The sequence below is a fragment of the Chelonoidis abingdonii genome, chromosome 22 (assembly GCF_003597395.2).
Source record: "Chelonoidis abingdonii isolate Lonesome George chromosome 22, CheloAbing_2.0, whole genome shotgun sequence".
Classification (NCBI taxonomy): Eukaryota; Metazoa; Chordata; order Testudines; family Testudinidae; genus Chelonoidis; species Chelonoidis abingdonii.
Window position 1 is genome coordinate 23,056,322 of NC_133790.1, and position 10,222 is coordinate 23,066,543.

Consider the following 10,222-nt stretch of genomic DNA (forward strand, 5'->3'; position numbering starts at 1 on the left):
GAGTTTTCCGGGGCCCCTGGAGCAAGTGAAGGACCCTGCTCCAGGCGCCCCGAAAAAACCTCATGGGAGCCCCTGCAAGGCGTGGGGCAAATTGCCCCACTTGCCCTCCCCCCCGGGGCGGCCCTACTGCAATGAAGCTCTATAGGAAAGTTTAAGGCATGTATAGATGTAGTTTTATATCATAGAAATGTAGGACTGGAAGGGACCGCAAAGTCGTCAAGTCCAGCACCTTTCTTAGGGTTGCCAACTTTCTACTCACACAAAACCAAAAACCCTTGCCCTGCCCTCTGTCCTGCCCCTCCTCTGAGGCCCCACCCCCTGCTCCTTCTATCCTCTTTCGCCCCCCCCCCCCGGTTGGTCACTTTCCTTACCCTCACTCCCTTGCTCATTTTTACCAGGCTGGCTCAGGGGGCTGGGTACAGGAGAGGGTGAGGGCTCTGGCTGGAGGTGCAGACTCGGGCTGGGGATGAGGGGTTTGGAGTGCAGGAGGGTGCTCCAGGCTGGGACTGAGGGGTTCAGAGGGTGGGAGGGGGATCAGGCATTGGAGCTCAGGGGGTGAGGGCTCCAGCTGAGAGTGTGGACTCTGGGGTGGGGCTGGAGATGAGGGATTTGGGGTGCAGGAGGGTGCTCTGGGCTGGGATTGAGGGGTTCAGAGGGCAGGTGGAGGATCAGGGCTGGGGCAGGAGGCTGGGGCCCGGGAGGGGGTCAGAGGTGCAGGCTCCAGGCGATGCTTACCTGAAGCAGTTCCTGGAAGCAACAGCATGTTCCCTGTCTGGTTCCTATGCAGAGGCATGGCCAGGCGGCTCTGCGCACTGCTCTGTCCGCAGGTACCACCCCTGCAGCTCCAATTGGCCGCGGTTCCCAGCCAATGGGAGCTGCAGGGGCGGCGCTTGAAGCCCCCTAGGTGCCCCTACGTGTAGGAGCCAGAGGGGGGGACATGTCGGCTGCTTCCTGGGAGCTGCACGGCACAGAGGGTAGCAGGGAGCCTGCCAGCCAGCCCCGCTGTGCGGCAGTGCCAACCAGACAGTCAGTGGCCCAGTCAGCGGTGCTGACTGGAACACCAGGATCCAACACCCAGTCAAAAAATGGACACCTGGTCATCCTAGCCTTGTGCTGTGGCAGGACCAAATAAACCTAAACCATTCCTGACAAGTGTTTGTCTAGCCTATTTTAAAACTCTCCAGTGGTGGTGATTTCACAGCCTTCCTTGGGAGCCTAATTCCAGAGCTGAACTACCCTTGTAGTTAATGTTTTTCCTAATATCTATCCTAAATCTCTCTTGCTACAGATTAAGTCCATTACTTGTCCTACTTTCCAGGGCTTTGGAGCTGTGCTCTGGCTCCACTCCAGCTCCAGGCAAAAACCTGCAGCTCCACTGCTCCAGAGCTGCTCCACACTCCAGCTCCATGCTCTGCTCCAAAGCCCTGCTATTTTCAGTGGACGTGGGGAACAATTCATCTCCGTCCTTTATAACAGCCCTTAATATAGTTGAAGACTTATCGGGTCCTCTTTTCTCAAGACTAAATATGACCCATTTTTTAGCCTTTCCTCATAGATCAGGTTATTCTCTGGACTCCTTCCAGTTTGTCCAAATCTTTCCTAAAATGTGTTTTCCAGAACTGGACATAGTATTCCGTCTGAGACCTCACCAGTGCAAAGTACAGTGGGACAATTACCTCCCATATCTTACATATGACATTCCTAGTAATGCATCCCAGAATATTAGACTTTTTCACAATTGCAGCACAGTGCTGACTCATTCAATTTATGAGCCACTGTAACTCCCAGATCCTTTTTAGCAGTATTACCAGCTCGCCAGTTATTCCCCATTTTGTAGTTGTGGATTTGATTTTTTTTCCTTCTAAAGTGAAGTACTTTGCACTTATCTTTATTGAATTTCGTCTTATTGAATTCAGACCAATTCTCTAATGTGTCAAGGTTGTTTCAAATTTTAATCCTGTCTTCCAAAGTGCTTGCAACCCCTCCTAGCTTTGTGTCATCTGCAGATTTGTAAACATACTCTCCACTCCATTATCCAAGTCATTAATGAAAATATTGAATAGTACCAGACCCAGGATTGACTCGTGTGGGACTGTACTAAATACATCCTCACAGTTTGACAGTGAACCACTGATAACTGTCTTTTGAGTATGGTCTTTAAACTAGTTGTGGACCCACCTTATAAGAATTTAATCTAGACCACATTTCTCTAACGTGCCTATGAGAATGTCATGTAGGACTCTGTCAAAAGCCTTACTAAAACTGATATATTACATCTACATCTATTAAAATATTAAAGTTCACGTTCATGGTCTTCTATTTCCTTCCCTCTGCTCTGTACTGGTTAGAACTGCTTTAATGAATGGGACAGTGAAGTCCAAATGTTATCATGTCAGAACCTGCTTAGCAAGCAGAGGATGGTTGCAACCGTGGTGAAGATCACATTTTACAATTCTGCCACCTAGTGTAACTGTGCATTGAGCCCCAAACACTAGCAGTTACCAAGACCCTGACTTGTGTGGAAAATATTTAACACACTTGCTTATGTTGCACCATTCCTTTTTTTGCAAGCCCAAAGAAAGGGAGAGATGCATTGGGGAGGAGAAATAGTATTCAAATTGGAATCCATGTCCTTGATCATCAAAGAAGTTTTTATTTTAATGTTCATATGTGTGAAGAATTATGGAAAAATGCTAATGTAGAAGGAACTGTTAAGACCTCATGTCAAGGTTTCTTTCCCCACCCTGAACTTTAGGGTACAGTTGTGGGGACCTGCATGGACCCTTCTAAGCTTAATTACTAGCGTAGATCTGGTAACACTGTCACCACCCAGAATTTCAGTTTCTGGGGCACTTTCTGTTCCCCCAAAACTTTCCCCTCCTTGGGTTGCCTTGAGAGGCTTCACCACTTCCCTGGTGAACACAGATCCAAACCCCTTGGATCTTAAAACAAGGAGGAATTAACCATCTCCCTTTCTTTCCCCCCACCAATCCCTGGTGAGTCCAGACCCAATGCCCTTGGATCTTAAAACAAGGAAAAATCAATCAGATTCTTAAAAAAGAAAGCTTTTAATTAAAGAAAGAAAGATAAAAATCATCTCTGTAAAATCAGGATGGAAAATGCTTTACAGGGTAATCAGATTCCTATTGACCAGAGGGACCTCCCACCTAGCCTTAGGTTCAAAGTTACAGCAAACAGAGGTAAAAATCCTTCCAGCAAAAAGAAACATTTACAAGTTGAGAAAACAAACGTAAGACTAACACGCCTTGCCTGGCTAATTACTTACAAGTTTGAAACATGAGAGACTGATTCAGAAAGATTTGGAGAGCCTGGATGTACGTCTGGTCCCTCTTAGTCCCAAGAGCGAACAAATGAACAAAACAAAAAGCACAAACAAAAGACTTCCCTCNGAGACTGATTCAGAAAGATTGGAGAAAACCTGGAATGATGTCCCGTCCCTCTCAGTCCCGAGAGCTAACAACGAACAAAACAAAAAGCACAAACAAAGACTTCCCTCCACCAAGATTTGAAAGTATCTTGTCCCCCTATTGGTCCTCTGGTCAGATGTCAGCTAGGTTTACTGAGCTTCTTAACCCTTTACAGGTAAAAGAGACATTAACCCTTAACTATCTGTTTATGACACCTCATATGGAATATTGTGTACAATTCTGGTCAATCAAGTTCAACTGAGATGAATTCATGATGGAACAGATGCAGAGAAGGGCTACTAGGAATGCTTGCCTATCCTCTAAGAGGAGACTAACAGAGCTTGGCTTTACTTAGACTTGCTCTCAGAAGGCTGAGGGGGGTGGTATGATTGCACCCTGTAAATACATATGAATTGGCAAACACCAGAAAGGGAGAAGAGCAATTGAAGTCAGAGGATAATGCTGGCACAAGAACAAATGGCTGCAAACTGGCCATGAGTAAACTTAAGCTGGAAATGAGAAGGCTTCCAACCATTAGAGGAGTATGGTTCTGGAGCAATTTTTCAAACAGAGGCAGGAAACTTAACTAGTTTTAAGATGGAGCTTGGTAAATTTATGGAAGGGATGTTGTGATGTAGTAATCTGTGATAGCAGAGAATTGGACTTAATGATCCAGATGGTCTCTTCTGAGACCGTGTCAAATCTTGCAAACACATGGAGAGTATTTAGCCTTTTATGGACATGATGAATGTTATTTGTATGTTTGTGGTACTACTCTCCTATAGACGTGGTTTATCAGTCTTGCTGGGCTAGAGAATATTGTGAAACTTAGTGGAGAAGAGTTACTGGATCTCCTTCGCGAAACAAAAACAAAAGGGGATGAAGTATCAGAGGGGTAGCCGTGTTAGTCTGGATCTGTGAAAGCAGCAGAGAATCCTGTGGCACCTTATAGACTAACAGAGGTTTTGGAGCGTGAGCTTTCGTGGGTGAATACCCACTTCGTCAGACGCAGGGATGAGTAATTGGTACAATTCCTAGAACTCCAATTACATGTTAGTAACTTTTCTTTCTCCTTCAAATACTGATGGTAAAGTTACCTCCCCCCAGAAAAACAAAACCCCAAACCTTTGAGAAGTTGACAAACAGTAACCACTCTCAGCAGAGTTGGGTTTGAGAAAGACTAATTAAATAGTAATTGCAGGACTGCTCTCTTGAACTGACCATGAGACCTTGAGGTCAAATCAACAGAGTGATGCTTCATAAAGATATGGACATATTTTCACAATAGAAGCATTATGGAGACATGCCCTAAAGGCTGCCTGAAACTTCACTGAATGTGTTCTGATACCATCAGAGAACGAAGTACCTGCTAGTTCAAAACAAGTTTGAATGCAGGTTTTAATCCGCTTTGACAGTTGTTGAGCGGAAACAGCCTTTCCTCTGACCTTGTCATTATAAGCCACAAATAGTCATCTGGTTTGTCCTGTTAATGGAATAACTAACAGTCTTCTGGATTCCTAAAGTATGTAACTTGACCTTCCCTGGTTGTCAGCGTGGTTTGCTGAAAAAAGAGGCAAAATGACTCCCATGGAAATCAGTGACTGCTGTAGGGTGAACTGGTGAGAGGATGTAGTACTACCTTATGCTTCAGGAAAAGGACAAAGACAACATCCTGGAATTCCCTGACTCTTTTAGCTGAAGAGTTATTGCTACTAGAAAAGCAGGCTTCAAGAATTGATAACAAAGGGAACAGTTTCCTACAGGCCCAAAGAAAGAGTCCATCTACTTGGTTAATACTAAACTGAGATCCCACAAAGGCACTGGCTCACGTACACGTGGAAAACCATTAGACAATCCCTTTAAAAAACTCTTGACTGTAGAATGTACAATACAGAGGCTACTTGTACTAGAACGAGATACTGAACTGTGGCAGGCAGAAGAACTGTTATGGGAGTGTAATGAATGTCCTGATTTCTTGAGTATCAAAGTCATGCCGAATGTCTGAGGCCTGTGCTGACATGGGCAGTGTTTCTCTCTGTGCTGTCAGGAAAAAAAAATCTGCCATTTTGCTGCATAGGACTTTTTAGTCAAAGACTTAGACTCTAACAGTATCTCTTGGACTTCCTGTGAAAAGATTTGCTCTCCCAAGATCCTTTTAGCTGTATGATCCATGCTGTTAGCTGTAGAGGCTTTGAATCTGGATGAAGGATTTGATCTTGCTATCGAAAGTCTGGAAAAGAAAGAAACACTTGCAGTTCTGCTGCCAGGTCTAGAAACTCCGAGTTCCAAAACTGTCTAGTCTAATTTGGACCCAACAATAGTATTTGTGCTCTGTCTCATCTGATTATTCTGGTCAGCCTGGGGATTGTTGGTATTGGAGAAAATATATACAGAGATCACACAAACCAGGAGGAAGTATGTGAGAGCTGGGGACGAAACAGGGCCGGCACTTCCATTTAGGTGACCTAGGCAGTTGCCTAGGGCACCAGGATTTGGGAGGACGTCATTTTGCGGCCCTCGCCGGCAATTCGGCGGCAAGGGGTCCTTCTGCGCTCCGGCTCTTTGGTGGCAATTCTGCGTCGGGTCCATCACTTGCTCCAGGACCCGCTGCTGAAGTACCCCAAAGACCGGGAGCGCGGAAGGACACCCCCCCCGCTGCCGAATTGCCGCCGACCGGGAGCGCGGAAGGACCCCCGCCTAGGGCGCCAAAAACCCTGGCGCCACTCCTGGGACAAAATATTCTTGATTAAGGGGATCTAGATGGGGAACAAACTTCCAGAGGAAATTAGGTGAGTCCAGAATGTGACCCCCTTTATAAAATGCTCTTTGCAAAGGCCTTTTCACCATAAGAATAATGTAACACTAACACCCCTTCTATTCAAAAAACTGCAACCAACTACCCCTCCCTGCAAAACAACACAATCTTGAAACAAATCAACCAAAATTAAAATAAAAGTAAATCAAAGCTCAAAACCAAACAATTCTACCCTAAACAGAGATTTTTTACTTCAAAAAGAAAGAGAAGCGCCAGGGACTCTTTTAAGTCCACTAGGGACTTCACTATTGCTATTAGATTTACTTTGAAGATACTTAGGTACTAGGTGATGGGCAGCAATATTAACCCAAAATATAGATTGAGAGATCACATGAAGCAGGGCTGCAGGATTGTCTCCTTAGTGTGGCAAAGACATTTAATTTCAGAACTCCCGGTCAGTGGATAAGTAAGCTTGATCATCAAGTCTGTATTGACCATTTATGTTGATTGAGTGCTGCTTTTCTTACTCCATTTGTATCCAAGTGCACTGTCCTTGTCTGAAAGATGTGCTGCCAGAGGTGTGATGAGATGGTGAATGCATCATTTCTAAAGAGGGTCTACCTTGTAGCATGGGAAGCTAGACCAAGCTCCACTGTGGCAATCTAAATCACAAACTTCCATGGTGTTGTGTGGTCACACTTTAACCCCGCTCCATTGAATGTGTGGGAGCAAATCCTTGAATGCCTGACAAATAGTTTGCAGTTTTATGTAACCTCCTCTCTGAAGGGGTCCGTAAACTGTGTGTTGTCATCTGGTCCAGATGTGCTCCCCAACCTGCCTTGGAAGCATCCATTACTAAGACCACCTGGGGGGGCCTTAGGGATTCCAAAACATTCTTAAACACTGTGAGGGTTGGTCCACCACAGGAGGTTGTCTCTGACATTTTGAGAAATAGCCACAATCATTTCCAGATTTTGTCTCAAAAGAACATAAAGCCTCCTCAAACAGGATGGAGAAGGTCTCATTCTCAATCTGGCATATGTTATGGTTAGGATACATGAGGACATCAACCCTAGTATGTCTCAGAAACACAAACAGGAATCTTTGGTTGAGGCTGCATCCACTGTATAAATGAGAATCTCTTGGGAGGCAAATTGAATCCTTGCCGTCACTGAATCTGCAGTTGCTCCAATAAAAGAATCCTTTTGACTTGGGAGATGGGGTGTGAAGGTGGATTTCTTCTGGCTTATTCGTAGAAGTAAGGAGTAGAAGAAGGAGCAATGCACTGCTTGCGATGTCTGCACTTTCACTGCACAATGGCTAGGGATGGAAGACTCCTGGTCATTTTTTGTGAGCTGCCACCCCAGGCTAGACATTTGGTAAACATCCTGGGGACAGTCAAAAAGTTATGGTAGAATTTTAGGCTGAAAATGATCCTTTATGATGCAGCAATCAAGACACTTCATGAGCTGGTTTGATGGCTATTTGGAGGTGAGTGATCTAGTGGTTGAGAGCCATGGGGAGAGTAGAATCCCCTTCCCCAGTTCTTGTTCATTTATTTTATTTATAGGCTTTCTATGATGCCCATTATCATAGAAAATGAGCATCTCAGAACATTAATTAAAGTAACCTCACAACACTACTGTGAGGCAGGGAACCATTATTATTTCTATTTTATTGTTTGGGGAAATGATCCAGTCCCATTCTGATTTTATAGGCTGCTGACCCCATGACTGTCCTATTCAGAAATGCAGCAAGCAGGTGCCTGGGGAGGACAACAGAAAGGGGCGGCACGTCTGGCAATTCGGCAGCGGATCCCTCAGTCCCTCCTGGAGGGCAGGACCTACCGCCGAATTGCTGCCGAAGGATGAAGCAGTGGCGGTAGAGTGCCGATTGTGGCTTCCCCCCGCTTGGGGCAGCAAAATGCTGGAGCCGTCCCTGGTAGAAACATGGCCTGCTGAAACTCACATACTGTGACCTAAGCCCATAGATATTGCTGCCTCCTATTAATTATCGTTTTACACCTCTACCCTGATATAACGCTGTCCTTGGGAGCCAATGAATCTTACTGTGTTATAGGTGAAACCGTGTTATATCGAACTTGCTTTGATCTGCCAGAGTGCGAACACCTCCCCCGCCCCGAGCACTGCTTTACAGCGTTATATCCGAATTCGTGTTATATCGGGTCGTGTTATATCGGGGTAGAGGTGTATTCGAGTGTGGGAGTTGGGGAAACCTGCACTTTTGAAAGTCAGGCCACATGTTTAGGTGCCTAAATGTGGATATAGAAGCCTAAATTTTAGGCACCTGTTTTTTAAAATCTTGACTAGAAATTTTCCTTCTCATTGTTAAAACAGTCTTACAGCAATGATTAGAATCAAGTTTCAGTCTTTCACTGGGGCCTGACCCTGTCACTTGTTGCCAGGTCTTCCCTTTCTCAATATTTAGGTCACAGTCTTGAATCTAATTGTGACTCAAAGGGGCTATTGAGTCTCCAGATCTTCTGCTGTTTACAATTAAGTGTCGCCTCCTTACTCAAGGTGCAGGTAAGGTTACTAATCCTCTTCCTGGATGCATGATGTCAAGATGCTAGTGTCTCGGCTGTTGCAGCAATGGCCATCTGGAGAGGAAGCTGCTGCTGAGATGGATGCCTGCATGTTGTCCAGCAGATTGAAAAGGCTGAGTGGTTTCTGCTTCCTGATTCCCAGCAGCCAGAAGTTCTTTGTACATCCAAGTGTTATAGAAATCAACAGTTCTTTCTTTCCTTTTGAGAGATTTAATTCAAAACACCCACTCTTTTGGTCCCTCTTTCTATGACCACATCTACACCAGGGAAATTCACCCCCCAAATCCTGAGTCATTCAACTGAAGCTGACATATAACCAGGAAGAAACTTTTAGCAAAATTCTTGTGTAGACAGGGCCTGTTGCTATCAGCTCTTGCAGTGAGAAGAAAAATATCAAACTCCCGCCACTGGTTACAAAACACTGCTGGAACCAGCTCCTAGTTATTACTGTGCAGCCTAACAAAGGTAGCTCTTGCATTCCTCCAGAGAGAAACCTCTCCTTGGGAGCAGCTTCTAGAGGCTGCAGGGGGCAGAACACAAGAGTTCCTGTCCCATGTACTGCAGCCTGTCCTAGGTTAAGTCCTGACTAGGATGAGTAATGGAACATTATACCCATGAGAAACTGTCCAGTCTCTTTAGGTAACAACTACCTTGTAATTGTCTGCTGAAGGCTGCCAGTTTCCCACAGGGAGTTGCCCTCTGAAGGCTGTTAAAAGCATGTTTCTAAAGGCTGCTGTTGCTACTTTTTTTTTCTTCTTTTTTCTTTTGTGTGCCCTCTGCTATGAGTTCCTTATTCTTGAAAGCGAGTGGCCTGGAATGTCAGGATTTGTACAGTATTTGCTTGTCAGACACTACCTGCCCCAGGGTCGTAGCCATGTTAGGAGAGGGAGTTGCTGTGGAGCATGGTTGCCATGTTTAGTTTAGAAGTTGCCTCAGCATACCCTTGCTTTGTTTGTGCAGGAAATTGCACTCAGGGATACGCTGCCTTTCCAGGAAGGCAGAACCCTTCGGGGCTCACAGGAGCACACTAAGTTGGAGGGTTTAGCACAGATGGGGCTTTTACATTTTTGGTGAGCTGGAAGGTGACAAGTGAAGAAAAGGGACACAGCATTTTATTTAATTAGAAAAACCAAACTCCCTAAAACTAGCCTCCCAAGGGTCTCTGTTGTTATCAGCTTCACAAAGAGCTGTGATCAATGAAAGGAACTGAGCAGAGAAAAGGCTGCTTTCTCTTTGTGTCTCTTTCCCAGCTTCTGTTTGCTCTGCTGTCTCACTCGCTCCCATTGATCAGGCATGTGGAAACATTCCGCCTCCTGCACTCCCATTGTCACCGCCTGGTTGCCAGGCTGCGGTTGGCTTGAATAACTTTACTAAGCCAGGCCTCTCCAAAACCATGCCATCCGGTGCTCTGGATACAGAGCCAGACAGTGCCCTCCCACCCATCCCCCACACTTTCAGGCAATGGAGGGGCAC